Source organism: Balaenoptera borealis (assembly GCF_965194805.1).
Source record: "Balaenoptera borealis genome assembly, chromosome: 1".
Classification (NCBI taxonomy): Eukaryota; Metazoa; Chordata; class Mammalia; order Artiodactyla; family Balaenopteridae; genus Balaenoptera; species Balaenoptera borealis.
In genome coordinates, this window is record NC_138860.1 from 75,049,426 (window position 1) to 75,064,355 (window position 14,930).

Here is a 14,930-nt window from a genome sequence, read left to right on the forward strand (position 1 = left end):
ATGTGACTCGCTCCCCCTTCTCCTTCTATGCCTGTTTCTATGCTCTGCAGACCATTCTTCTGTCATCTTAATTGAAAATTTCTCATGTTGCAGGCTACGTCTCAAAGGGTTAACTAGATACTTTCCCTATAGAAGGCATTGTTCTTTCCTTCTTTTTTCTGTGGGACGTCCCTAGCACGCTCTCTGGGCCTGCTTCCCCAAATCCTCGGGTCTTTTTTCTCTTGTTGCATTTTATAGCTGATGGTCTCCTATCAGCTGTGATTTGCATCTGCAGTACATAAAATTACATTTGCATTTGTCTAAGATTGCTATGTGTTCAATCTAGAGGAGAGAGCTCAGTTCAAAGACAGCTGCTTTGCATCTTTCTTGCAGCACAGCAGCTAGGTGACCATCTGCTTGGTTCCTGGACCCTGTCCCCACCCAGCACCCAGACTTCTAACTTAGTAACTCCTATCCCAATAACCACACAATTGGAAGGATCCCTGTTCACCAAGCCTTGATGTGTGAGTGCCACAGGTCAGAATTCATTGCTCATTGGGAGAAAAATGAGGGAATGCTATAAGAATGCTGGAGAGAAGTTTCCAGCATTGCATGGAATGCAATAACATATGCATTGACCTGTGACATATGCATGGACCTTGAAAGCATCTTTGGAATTTTTAGAAAACATTAGGAAGATGGGGACTTCCATATTAAACTTTTGGAAGGATCCCTGGGGAGCTGGGAGAAAGACAGGAAGAGAGCAGCTGCTTTGGGATCCAACCAATACCCTCTCCTCTCTGATCACACAGGATTCCAACCAAATCATACATCCCCAAATCTCAACCCTTCTGAGAAGCTTTCTCTTTTCTCCTTCATGGAGAAGCTAACAATTCATCCCTTGAACTCTCACAGAACTTTTTCATTGTCCCTGTATTTCTTATCGCTTCTTAACCAACTTTCCTCAGATTCAACTTTGGTTAGGTATTTGACATTATCTAATTTAATTCTTAGTCTAACCCTGCAAGGTAGATATTATCAACATTACTATTTTACCAATAAAGAAGCACAGATAAGTTAAACATCTGGTCCAAGGTCAGACAATACACTCCACATGCCTGAGTTCTGGGATGCCAATTTCAAACCTGGGACTCAATCTATCTGTCATAGCTGCATCTGAATAAAACTATGTATGTAATTGGCCCGTCATCCCTGAGGGTTCTGCAGATTCAACCAACCAGGGATCAAAGGCATGTGAAAAAATATCAAGAAAGCTCCACAAAGAAAAACATGGATCTGCTAAGTGCTGGCAAATATTTTGATAGCATTTACATTGTATTTCCAACTATTTACATGACATGCATATTGTATTAGGTAGTATATGTAATCTAGAGATGATTTAAAGTACATAGGAAGATGTGTGTAGGTTATATGCAAGTACTACACTATTTTATATGAAAATAAAATGTTTGAGTACTTGCAGATTTTTATATCCGTGGGGAGTAGGGGTCCTGGAACCAATCTTCTGCAGATACTGAGTGACAACTGTACATATATCTTCTTTATAAAATGGGAACTACTTGAGGTCTGGAACAATCTCTTATTAATTTTGTAAAGCACTCCCCATACTATCTGGTACACTGCCTGACAAACAGTGGCTGCTCTATTAGAGTCTGATAAGTGAATGGATAAGTGAATTTATGAAGCAATAAATAGATAATTCTTGAAAATAGAAATCTTGAGAATAATAAGGTATTGCTACAGTATGTTAGGGGAGGGAGAGAAGAAATGGTTTGAAATATAATTCTGTACTTCAGAGAAGGAACGGTCCTCTTATTCCTCATCGTTATGTCATTATTTTGCTCAACACGTAATAATTTGGCAAAGATAAATGTTGACCAAGTGTTCTGATTATTCAAGGCAATGAACTTGTATCTATTACATAAATTCATTGCCAGCGGACACACTAAGTTTTGGGAACTGTAGTTTTATTAAGTGATGTAATATATGTTCATGTTGGTTAAGGTTTAGGTAAATTTTACTTTACTCCTCTTTCTTTCCCTCTTTTCTGATACTCTTTATTACCACTTTTATTTCCTGCTTTTATAAGATATAAAACAGCTAAAGTCCATGTACAACTAGAAACTTCATTCTAGAAAGTTCTTCTTTATAATTTAAAACAGAATGAGATGGAGATGTTCAAAGACTATGGGTCACACCAGTGTTCAGAGAGGGTCTCGTGGGAATGCCTTCTGACCCCTCCACCTTTGGAGCTCAAAATAAACCACAAATTTCTGTCTTCCTCAACTTGAAGACCAGTTTCCCACTGTTCATTATCTGGCTTCCAAACTGAATTACAGAAAGTCCAGAAATCCTGCCAACAATATTTTGAATAAGACAGAGAATTTAAGGTCAAAGGGAAAAAAAGACTTCTACCCTGTCTGTCTTGTTCCTCCACTGTCTCTTTCATTACCCCTAATAACCTACTCTGAGTGATGACTATGTCAGAGACAGGCCATAAAAGCATGGGAATTATCTCAATTTCCACGGGAATCCTTGAGTAGGGAGTAGCCAGTGCTTGGGAAAAACAATACTTTTTTTTTTTTTTCATTTTAAAATAGCAGCACAAGGCTGGTGATATTATAATGTAACTCTGAGCTATGCTAGGCAGCAGCAGAGGTCTCCAAATTTGCTTTCTTTGTCTCTCTGTAGGAGTGCTGTCCAGAAATGCATATCCTCTATGCTTTCAGAATTAGTTGCATTATGTCAAGGTGGAGACTTTCTGAAAGGAGTTTATCTTGCATGTCAGTCAAAAAGATCTTTGTTGAGTTCTATTCTATTCTATTTATTCAATAAACATTATCCAACACCCATGTGCAAGATGCTGTGATAGGATAGTAGGACAAATACAGTAGACCAGTAATAATAATAGGTAACTTTTAAGGAATATTTACTATGTGCTAATTGCTCTTCTAAACACTTTAATGCCTTAATGTATTTAGCTCTATAATATATATGTGAGGTGGGAACTGTATTGTCACTATTTTACATAGACAATTAGAAGCTTAGAATTTAAGTAACTTGCCCAAAGTCACTCCACTAGTAAGTAAGAGTTGGAATATAAACGAAAGCAGTATAGAACTGTACTTTTATCCTCTATACCATCCTAGGAGTTAAAGCAACTTTAAAGTTATTTTCTAGATTCTCTGGGAGACCAAAGAAGTAAAATATGGTACCCACCCTCAATGGGCTTGTTATCTCACTGGGAGTACATACACATGGAACTCTTAGACATGCATTCACGAGAAAGTAGAGTAATTGGGTGAAAATGTGCTGTCCATAACTTTAGCAGAAGGAAAGTATTCTATCCCTTGCTCTGCAACTTACTAGAAATCTAAGAATAACATCGTATGAGATCTTTGAAAAATATTTTAATTTACACAAACCTCAATTTTTCTACTTTTAAAATAAGGGTAGGGCAAATTAAAAGCTCTGTAAGGTCCATTAAATATGCCTCTGTTTTGTGATCTTATGTTAGAGGAGAGAGAAAGCACTCTAGGCTTTTGCAGTTACAGAGGTTTCAGGAAAAAAAGTGAGATTGTTCTGGTCCTAGAGCATTAGAAGAGTTTTAATTGTCATATGGGTGGAAATCAGGAGTCAGGTTAAGGAGGAAGCCAATGGGACTAGCTATACAAGTAGTTATGGGGAACCAAGGGAAATAAGCTTAGAAGTGGAGGACTTTGGAAGCAAGAAAGTGATGTTTGAAACTGCATCAGTTGATCAGCAGTTTTCAGAAGTGTGGTCCTGGGACCAGAGATATAAATTCTCCGGTCCCTCTTCTGACCTCTTGAATGAGAAACTCTGGGATGGGGCTGAGAAATCTGTGTTTTAACCAGACTTCCTGGTGATTGGGGTATATATTCAAGTTTGAGAAACTTCATGGTAAATAATAGAAAGCCATTGCAAGCAAGTAGGAAAGTGCTTGTACTCTGGTAGTGAGTGCAGGATGTATTCAAGTAGGAAGAAGGAAATGGTAAGGTGGGATGTCCCAGTAACTCAGGCCTGGAGAAAGGTGCTAAATTTTGATATGGAGAGGAAAAGGCACATTTAAAAGAATTTTCTAGGAAGAAAGAACAACATTTGTGATAGATTAGCTACTGGGAATGAAGAAGACAAACAGTTTAATGTGAATCAGAGAGTTTATAAGTTATGGGAAGGAGAATATTGTAATTACAGATAAACATGGGATGTTGGGAAGGAGGACAGAATAGAAAAGGAATCTATGGTACCATTCACAAGTCATTTCACAGCTCAGGTCCTCGCTTTCTCATTTATATTCTCAAGATGTTGACTGTGATGACCTTGAAGTCTTAGTTTATAATAGCTAGAGAAGATATTAGAGGTTTTCTCACTAAACTTGTTTCCTTCCTCCCTTCCTCCTTCCTTCCTCCTTCCCTCCCTCCCTTCCTTCCTTCCTCCCTCCCTCCCTTCCTCCCTCCCTTCCTTCTTTCTCTCCCTCCTTCCTGCCTTCTTTCCTCCCTTCCTTCCTTCCTTCCATCTTTCCTTCCTCTCTCTCTTTTCTTATTTTTCACTGAAGACAAGAGAACTCAGATAACTTTCTTAAGATCACAGAGCAAATTAGTGGCTGAGTTGAAAATAGGGTTTAGTTAAGGGCAAATATTACCATGTTTACTGTTTCTTTCCTAAATTTCCTTCCTACTGTTACGCAATATGTTATATGTTTTTTTGTGTGTAAATGTTCCTTCATTGGCACAGGATTTTCTGTAAGATTAATAATAATAATAATAATAATAGTAAATAACACACCCTGTCATTTATGGAGTGCATTGTTAATGTGCTAGGCATTAATGTAAGTGCTTCACATATAATAACTAATTTCATCAACATAAGAACCTTTTGAGGTAGGTACCATTATCATCTCCAATTTACAGATGAGAAAACTGAGGCTTAGAAATTTGCCCAAAGTCACACATGCAATAAGATAAATCTGGTCAGTTTGGCTTCAACATTCATGCCCTTAACCACTGTGCTATACTGTCTATTGCCTTTTAGGAAAAATTGCTTAGTGTTGGCATTAGCTACATTCTCTGGGGAATACCTCAATGTTTCACTTCACTTTCTCTCTGGGAACAACCTCTTTGACCCGTATCCTACTTGCTTTGCAAACTCTTCCAGTTATATAACCTGAGACGGGAGCTTTGCCACAATTAAGAGTTGGACATTTTCTCTGCCAAGGTCGTGGAGAGATTGAACACAATCCAACATGCTGCTTGTGACTATAATAATGGATTCAAGATCTGGAAAGTATCTTATGAAATCATCTGGACAGATCCAGTTGTCATATGACTTAGCTGTTATTCAAAACAGCTGGTTTTGTCTTTTCTTGATGAATTTTCTTCAGCAATGGAAAGTTGGCCACATTTAGTTCACTATTTCCATGGTTTTATCACCATACGGTTAGTAAGTTCTCCTGAACCCTCCTGGTTTTTTTGTGAGGGCTTTTTCACACTTAGAGGTGGCTGACTTTTGAACAGTTTTTCAATGGATATATCATTATTTATATCTTTCTTGTTTTTTTTTTTTAAAGAAATTCACGTTCTTTTATTTATTTATTTATGACTGTGTTGAGTCTTCGTTTCTGTGTGAGGGCTCTCTCTAGTTGCGGCAAGCGGGGACCACTCTTCATCGCGGTGCGCGGGCCCCTCACCATCGCGGCCTCTCTTGTTGCGGAGCACAGGCTCCAGACGCGCAGGCTCAGTAATTGTGGCTCACGGGCCCAGTTGCTCCGTGGCATGTGGGATCTTCCCAGACCAGGGCTCGAACCCGTGTCCCCCGCATTGGCAGGCAGACTCTCAACCACTGCGCCACCAGGGAAGCCCTATCTTTCTTGTTTGAAGCATCACTGTGCCTTAAAGTCATTCCAGGAACTCTTGCTTGGGTCTGGGTATCAGCTTGGGTAAAGCTGGGAGCTCTGGGGCTAAGGGCGAAGTCTCATTATGGGCAGCATATAACTATCCCCCTCTGTGATCCCCCCACCTCCCTGGAGTCCCACAAAGGTGTGTGTGACAGGGGAGAGTGGGGTGTCGATTAGTTAGAGAACCCTAAACCACAGTCTTCTGACCTTGTCGCAGGGATTCCCTATTTTCCCTCTCTGTTTTTTCTGCCTCTTCCTTTACCACTCATCAAAAGCAATCCTTCTCTTTGGGACGAAGCCAGCATATCTCCCCAGTGAGTTTAGGGTCCTGGAAAACAAAGGCCAGAAATGGGATGCCATCTTCAATCAATACCTGCTTTCGGCCTCACAACACAACTCCCTCAGAGGTAAGAAAGCACAAATGCCTAGCTACCTTCTTGAAAGTCAGAAGAAAAACTATAAGTAGAGGAAAACATGAATTAACACCTCAGTACCTTAATATGTTATACGTTATTATTATTACTTTTTTTTTTTTTTTTTAAAGTTGGGCTTATCCTTATTTATTTATTTATTTATTTATTTATTTATGGCTGTGTTGGCTCTTCGTTTCTGTGCGAGGGCTTTCTCTAGTTGTGGCAAGCGGGGGCCACTCTTCATCGCGGTGCGCAGGCCTCTCACTATCGCGGCCTCTCTTGTTGCGGAGCACAGGCTCCAGACGCGCAGGCTCAGTAATTGTGGCTCACGGGCCCAGTTGCTCCGCGGCATGTGGGATCTTCCCAGACCAGGGCTCGAGCCCGTGTCCCCTGCATTGGCAGGCAGATTCTCAACCACTGCACCACCAGGGAAGCCCTATTATTACTTTTAAGAGTTGCTACAGGCCACCTGTTTTCTGCCTGTGTGCCGTGAGGAGTGAACTCTTGCCCACAGCTGGCGTGCTTGCACCTAGATTCAGGGATCCTGTGATTAAAATGAAAGTCCAGTGACCTCACATGGTCTTCGACACTTGGAAATATCAGGGATGTGGGGAGACAGAGTGTGTTTCTACCCCAGGTGATGGAGGCAGAGGATACATCATCAAGTAGGGCCAGGCTCTATTAACCTGCCTACATCCAGCCTACATTTGACTGACAGGGAGTAAACAAAGGTGCTGCGAAGATAGACTTTTCCCCACTGCTGCTAAGTGAGTCAGGGCCTCGCTTTCTTTTTTCGTCTTTGCTTTGCAGCCCAATACCTTACTGGCTTTTAACATGTAGTTTTCCTCCTATCTTCCCCAGTACAGAGTCTCCAGAAATTGCTTCTGGCTTTTTGCCAGGAAAGTACTGTTTAAGGCATATAATTCACTCATCCAATGAAGAGAAAATGAGCTTAATGCAATCAAATATTAATACGCCAGAAGTTAAGGGAAACTGCTATAAACTGTACCACTAAGTGGTATGAGATAGGTATTAAATAAGTAGAAATGCTGATGATGGTGATGATGGTGACCATGTATGACATGCTATTTATGTGCCAGGCACTGGGCTGACTTTTACATGCATCATCTCATGAACTCCACCCGGAAACTTTTTACAGCAGGTACTAATGTTATCTTCATTTTACAAATGACGGAACTGAGGCCGAGAGGCATTATATAGCTTGCATAAGGTCGCATAGATTGTAAGTGGCTATTGAAAACTAGCCTAAATCAATTTATTCATATCCAACTCTTAGGTTCTTTTTGGGAGATAACTGTAGCTATTAATGGTTAGTGGTGGGTGATGGTTAGTTATTTCTCCACAACTTCACTACCAGCTAATGAAAGCAAGACCACCATATATATAATGAAACCCAATTGTTCCGTACTTACTTAGGCAGATAGTTACTAACAAGTTGGTGCAAAATATTTATACAACTGGTTCTGTAATCTCAATAAAGGCATAATTCTTTGTGCTCCAACTATAACGTGTAGGAAAATTTCACTCTGACAATAATATTCCGAGGTTGGATGCTAAGATCTTTGTAGCTGGTATCAGGCAACAAGAAATCTCTGTATCAAGGCCTAGATATAGGACTGCTTAGGGATCAAGCCACAGGTGCCATCTCTAAGAGTGAAGAACTATTCACATTCTTACAACCTTTCTATGGAGTGGGTGTGAGTTTCCACAATAGTGTCTCTAGTACAAATGACTTGAATATCATTATTATGACTGGAGAGAGCCCATTCCCTATTGAACAAACCTACATGTGAAAACTCACTTCTAATATGCTCTGCTAATTGACAAAGCAACTGGTATTGCTCTCTATAAAGACAGCTGAGGTACTTAACATCAGCCGCCTTTGGAGTGGGGCCTTTTTCACAAGCCTGCTGACTGCCACTGTGATTAGAGCAAGTAGCTGAAGCTAACGCTTACCCAGTGTCACACTGTAGCAATTACAAGCAGCTGAAATGTTTCATTTCATTGTTTGGATTCCTTATTTTGTGTTTGTCTTGCCCAACTGAAATATAAACTCCATGAGAGGCTCTTGTCTTTTTGTTTCACTGGGGATTTAAAAACCTGTAATAGTCTACGGCACATGGCAAGCATTTAATAAGCATACTTTTAATTTGTTGAAAAAATAAGTGAGCAAAAGGAGAAGCTATTGAGGCCAGTCTTCTCAATCTCAACTGTGATCCTATGAAACCAAGTCAGTAAGCTTGTACACGGAATCCCTCGTCTTTTACAGCAGGTTGCCTGTGAGGGGTCCTGGTGACGAATTAATCTGGGGTAGTTGAGGTAAGAGCTTGAACATAATGAAAATAGCTATCATTAAGAGAACTTACTGAAAGAAGAGGTTAGAAAATACTGTGTTGGAAGGTTATATAGACAAAAGTGACTTCTATGCACACATTTGACACAACTGACATTGTCAATTTTTTTTTTTTTAATTAATTTATTTTTATTTTTGGCTGCGTTGGATCTTCATTGCTGCATGCGGCTTTCTCTAGTTGCAGAGAGCGGGGGCTACTCTTCGTTGTGGTGTGCGGGCTTCTCATTGTGGTGGCTTCTCTTGTTGTGGAGCATGGGCTCTAGGTATGCAGGCTTCAGTAGTTGTGGCATGCGAGCTCAGTAGTGGTGGCTCGCAGGCTCTAGAGCGCAGGCTCAGTAGTTGTGGCGCACGGACTTAGTCGCTCCGTGACATGTGCGATCTTCCTGGCCCAGGGATCGAACCTGTGTCCCCTGCATTGGCAGGTGGATTCTTAACCACTGCACCACCAGGGAAGTCCCCGTCAATTCCATTTTTTCAACCATCTTACAGTTTGACATGGCTTGTTATTTAATTCATGATTAATATAAGTGAAAACCTAAATCTCTACCAGGGAATGATTCAATTGTGTTTGGAAACAGAGCTGTCATTTCTGGAGTTATATCCTAATGCATGAATAATAATAATACCGTATATTCTTTAGCATTTTCTTCATCTTTCTATCATTTGGACCACTGAGGAGTATTTCATATTAACTAACCTAGAGTCATTTTTCATAATGTATCATATATTTATATGTCAGATAAAAAAATACAGACTTTTAACATGATATCACATTGCATTAGTAAACTACTTTTTCATTTTCTGCTAAAACATAAGCAATGGGTGGATTTTCTTTAGTTCAAATAGCAGTAGGTTAATTCAGGAAAATGGTAGATGCCAAACTCATACATTCTCTCTCCACCAAAATGACCCTGGAGGGGCTTCCCCCTGCACTTCAGAGTCAATCTTGATTTTAAGGGGCCATGTATGGAGGATCCTGGGGAGTTGAGAATTTCAGTTCTAGAATTGACCTGATTTTCCACAGATGTTTCCTTATATTCTACTAAGGGTTTTCAAGATCACCTTGTGTCTCATGAGCCATCTATCGGTAACAAACTCCATTGATCTCAAGTTTTCAATGAGCAGTCAACAAGAAGGCTTTTCCACTGTTGAACCAAATGAATCTCTCTAGATGGGTCCAGCACAGTGGACATAAGTCCTCTGGCCTCCCTTCTCTCCATCAGCATCTGCTGGGGTTCTGTCTACGTGACTCAGATCTTGGCTGAAAAGAACTTAGAAAGCTCATTTCTTCCTCTGCTTTTCAGATCCGGCTGTAGTACTCTCCAGCTGTGGAATCTTGTTGCTAACAAGTGTTTTAGGAACTTTTATTTATCTTTAATGGGTATTTATCACATTTTTTGGAGCCAAGAAAAAGCATGTCCTTTTTGCTCCTGTAGAAACAAGCTTTGTGGTATTTCTTCAGAAGGCAGCGGCCTGGAACAGATCTGCTCTTTTTCACTGATGCTCACAATTTCCCATGTCCAGCAGGGGGCATCTGCAACACAGATTTAAGTTGGATTGGATTTAAATTGGATTGTCCCTGACAGGGGACAGGTTGGAACACCTCTTTCAGAAATGTGTCCTAAACCCGCTGTCCTATATACTTCCCAATTTTTCTCCATCCTGTCTTCCTTCCTGGCTGTTCCCGACATATGTCCAATCTCAGAACTAGTCTGTGCCTCTGGAATACTTCTGTTTAAGTAAATCCTGATCAATTTGGTCTCATGATGTATTCTGATCAGACTGAGAGACTGTAATTACCCTCCCTGCCTCTTCTCATCAGAGTTTGTCCTATCTGGTGTGAGGGACTGAAGAGGATACTCCGTTTCAGCCCCCATTCGTCTATTTCCAGCTTCTCTAACAGACAGAAATCGAGTTCAGGTAGAGTCCTTGTAGTCATTTAATGACACTACCTCTCTGCAGTTAACCAAATCAGAGACGTCTTAGTCCTCGATGGCTTATTTTGTGCTACACCCTAATACTTCACCCACCCACCCCAAAATGCAGTTTTACTATAACCTAGCAATTCAATTCATTCATTCGTTTGCTGATTCATCAATTTATATAGTAAATATTTATTGCATGTCTGTTAAGTGGCAGGACCTGGGCTAAGTGCTGAGACTGGAGCTGTGTATCAAAACAGATATTGACCCTGCTCTTGGGGACCTGACATTCTAATGGGAGAGACAGACAGTACTCAAATAAATACACAGAGACATAATGCAAATTGATGAGGACCATGAAGGAAAAATACAGAGGCCTCTGAGAATATAGTAGGGGCAGCTGTTAAAGCATGTGTCTCCTATTACACTATCTTCATGTTATCACATTTGAGCTCCTTGAGGCTAGGGTCTATGTTCTTTTATTAATATATCCCCTCCACTTTTATCAATGACTAGAAAAATATCTAGCATATAGTTTACATGTATGTGTCCTACATTCCCTTGTTCCACGTGTCTCTGAAGCAAGGAACGTCTTTGTAATCCTTGAAACACCGAGCACAGGACTCTATATATAGCTGGTTACTGATAAATTTTACTTGAGTAAAATTGTATTTTTAAAAATTCTGCTATGTTTTTGTTTTAGTGATTGCTTGTACTATTTTCCACACTATTCATCCTAAGGTAATAACTTTCACCTCAATTCACCAATTAGTCGGAAGGAAAGAGGTGGCCCAGGGCCTTTTGAAAGCATACCCACACAGGGCACAGATTTAAAATTGCACAACCCTACAATTATTCAAACTCTTTTCAGTTTGAAATCACTAATGTGAGCCATCTAGTGAATGGATTATCTTCCTCTGAACCCTTAATTAAAATTTCACCCAGGAATTTCCAATGATTTTATTTCAAAACAAGTTTTTCTTTGTAAAACCAAAGGATAACAAGGTTGGGGGTGAGATGAGAAGAGATACAAATTGTTTCTTGTTAACAAGCATTAATATAATGTAGCCCGGAAAACTGCCTGGTGGGCGGTCAAATAGAGCCAAGGACTGAACTGAAATCATAAACACATTAAAAAGTTTTCTTCTCTGGATGGGGTTGTTTTTGACATTAAATGAATGTCAGATACATTCAGGCTTATTTTTAAAGGAGGAAATAAAATGGAAGCTTTGAGCTTCTGTTTTGCTTGATTTTCCATTTGTTGTTGTTTTTTTTTTTCATTCCCATATTTGGATATGTCCCTATGGTGGGGAGGAAGGGGAGAGGGGGGAATGAAATATTATTCCAGGAACTCTTAAGGAGAAAAACAAACATAGTAACACAGTTTATTCCTACAGAAAGAGTAAAATGTTTCAAGTAGTTTGGATCTCAGCACTGGTCAACTCTTCAGCTTTTAAACATTCACTGTTTTATAAGAGAGACAATAATGTTATTCATTCCCTGTATGCTGTCAAACTCCTAATTCAACCAAATGGTCTTCCCAACTTATGTGCGTTAACATTTTAACGTCCTATGTTTGAATCTATACTAAACCATAGAGAGAAGTATTTTCCGAAGCACTGCATTTCCTTTCTCCCTTACATCCCCAGGGGAAGTATGAGGAACAGAGTAATCTGATGTTCTGGCATGTTTCTCTACTTTGAGGAAGTGGAATCTGATTTTCTATGGGCAGTGTTATAAATGGCAGTTGATTTCCAGGTTATCCCACAAAAAGACAATTTAAATAGTGATATAGATAAAATTATACGAGGGTTCTGGTTCATTCTGGTTTTAAAAGTCTTTTGTGGGATGTCTTGGAGAATTTAACCACCATTTATAGACAGTGTTTTCATGGGAAAATGCATCCTGAAAGAATTAGCAAAAGAAAATTTGAAACAGATTTGTAAGGCAGGATGCCACTTCTTCATGTAGAGACAGTCTTTGAAGGCATCTTTCAATAGTTTTACCTTGTTTTGGTTTTCACACCAAATTTGCTGAAGGCTGCATACTATACAGAGGTCCTCCATCATCCATCCTCCCATCAGGAAGGGGAGACAGAGTGAGCAGGCTTCATCTAACATGGAATTCTTCTCTCTCCAGTCACACTTTACACTCAGGCAATGCAGAACCACTTTTGCATCCCTTCAAATGATATGCACATTATCCTCTTCCTATCCGGAAGTCCCAGCCTTTTCTTGTCCACCTGGCTAACTGCTATTCTACCCCTGCCTCTTCTGAGAAGCCCCACTGACTCACCCTTGTGGACATTGGGGTCCTCCCCCAGTGCTCTGCTGTTCACCTTTGTGGACACTGGATGCCCAGAGAGATGCTGCTCTCTGGGCATCTTCTTCTTTAATACCTGCTTGTGATTGCTCACAAGCTTGAGACTTCAATAGGCTGTAAGTACCCTGAAGGCAAAGACAAAACCCTGTGAGAGTTTGTCTGTTTACTGTGTACTGATGACACAGTAACACGATCAAGGAGTAAAGTAATATGAATAAATGAAATTTAAAAACGCTCAGCCCCTTCATTCTAATAACCTCTTCATGTCCAACTTACTCTTTCACTAGGCAATCAAACACAAATATCTCTCCAGCTTTTACAAAAGCAAATGGCTCAAATGGAGCAAAAGAGAAAAAGAAAAAAGAAACAGAAGTTGAGATGGGGGAAAAAAATGCAAAACAAAAATCTAAAGAACCAACCAAATTACCAAGCACAGGAGAAACATTCATTAGACATGCATTAGATAATCTTTAGCTAAATATTGGTGAGTGAACTATTGGGTCAAGTGAAACTCAAACAGTTGCTTCACGACTTCCCCTTATGGGCAGGAACTGAGGGGCATGTGGAGCAAGCAGAAGAGGTATTATGGATGGAGTTCTTCAAGTGCTGGGTGGGATAGCATGTCTTGATGGAAAAGATGAACCTGGTGCTTCTGGCTGTAGTACTATACACTGGCCAGCAGAGGGTAGCCACACATATTGCATACATTTTCCCCCCCAAATACTGTTTTCTTCATCCTTCAGATAAATATAAAATTGGCAGTTCTTGTCTCCAGAGGTAGAATATGGGAGGCAGTAGTTTTATTAATTCTTAGTAACATGTGGGAAATGTCTGAATGTTTTAATTTGGTAGTCAAAGCTAGGGAACATGGCTTGAGTTTGGCTGGAAAAAAACGATTATGCAGTTAGAACTAACTTGGAAGAAGCAGTATTACATGCCAAATGCTGCTTTAAGTGATTCACATGCATTAACATATTTAATCATCACAAAAATTGTATAAGTATGTACTATTTTATCAGTCCCACTTTCTAGGTGAAAAAACTTAACATTAGGTAATTTAAGCAAATTGCAGAGCCTGGAATCAAAGTACACTTATTCTTATTCTCATGTTTTATATAAGCTCCCTCAGCAGAACATTCTGTTTCGGCCATAATGTGCTCAGCTGAGCTTGATCTGCTGTCATGTGGTACCTGAGTTGGCTTAAGCTGGAGAGCGAGTCCTAGGGAAAGAACAGAGGCAGGAAGAAATGAAAAGGAAAAGACATTGTGGAGGTTACTAATTCTAAATCAGAGTTTCAAAATAACATTTACTATACTAAAGGAACCTATGATATGATTGAATATTTATGTTTTTTTAAGTTATACGGTATATGTCCTTAACTTTTTCTCCCTAATATCCATAATTGCTAATGTCACACATTTTATTTATTTAAATTGTCTCATCACTGTCTCCGTGTGAATGGATGAGGAAAGTGTGTTTATAGTAACAAAACTCTATCTGGCAGCAACATGATATCCTAATCCCGACACAGCTCTGTAAGGCTTCGGTTATGATCAGCATTGACTGGGAAATAAATGTCGGCAGGTTTGTGAGGAACAAAAATCAAGATAGTTTTAGTTCACTTTGGCAAATAGTTTTGAATATTGACTATGCTGCCAAGCTTTGTGGTATGCACAGGGTTGAAAGGTATTTAAGACTCAATTCCCACCTGCAAAAAGTTCTTATATCCAGCTTGGAAAACAGACACATAAATCAGTAACCATAATGCAATATGATAAACCCTATCTTAAAAGCATGTATGAAGTGCCAAGGGGACAGTGAAAGGACAGCTTTTTGGGTCTTTCAATATACAATGGCTTGTCATATGGATTAATGCTTAAGATTTGCTTGGTGTTTTTGAATTCAGACTTGTGATAAAATGATGGGTAACTTAGGAGATTAGTTTTGAACTGGGCATGAAAACAGTTGCATTCTAGGATGGAGAA

At 39.8% G+C, this 14,930-nt stretch overlaps 1 protein-coding gene across 2 annotated transcripts in view; it reads left to right on the top strand.

Moving 5' to 3' along the window:
• RGS5 (regulator of G protein signaling 5) overlaps nucleotides 1–14,930 on the top strand; it is a 49,065-nt gene that overhangs the window by 13,696 nt on the left and 20,439 nt on the right. The window lies entirely within an intron of this gene.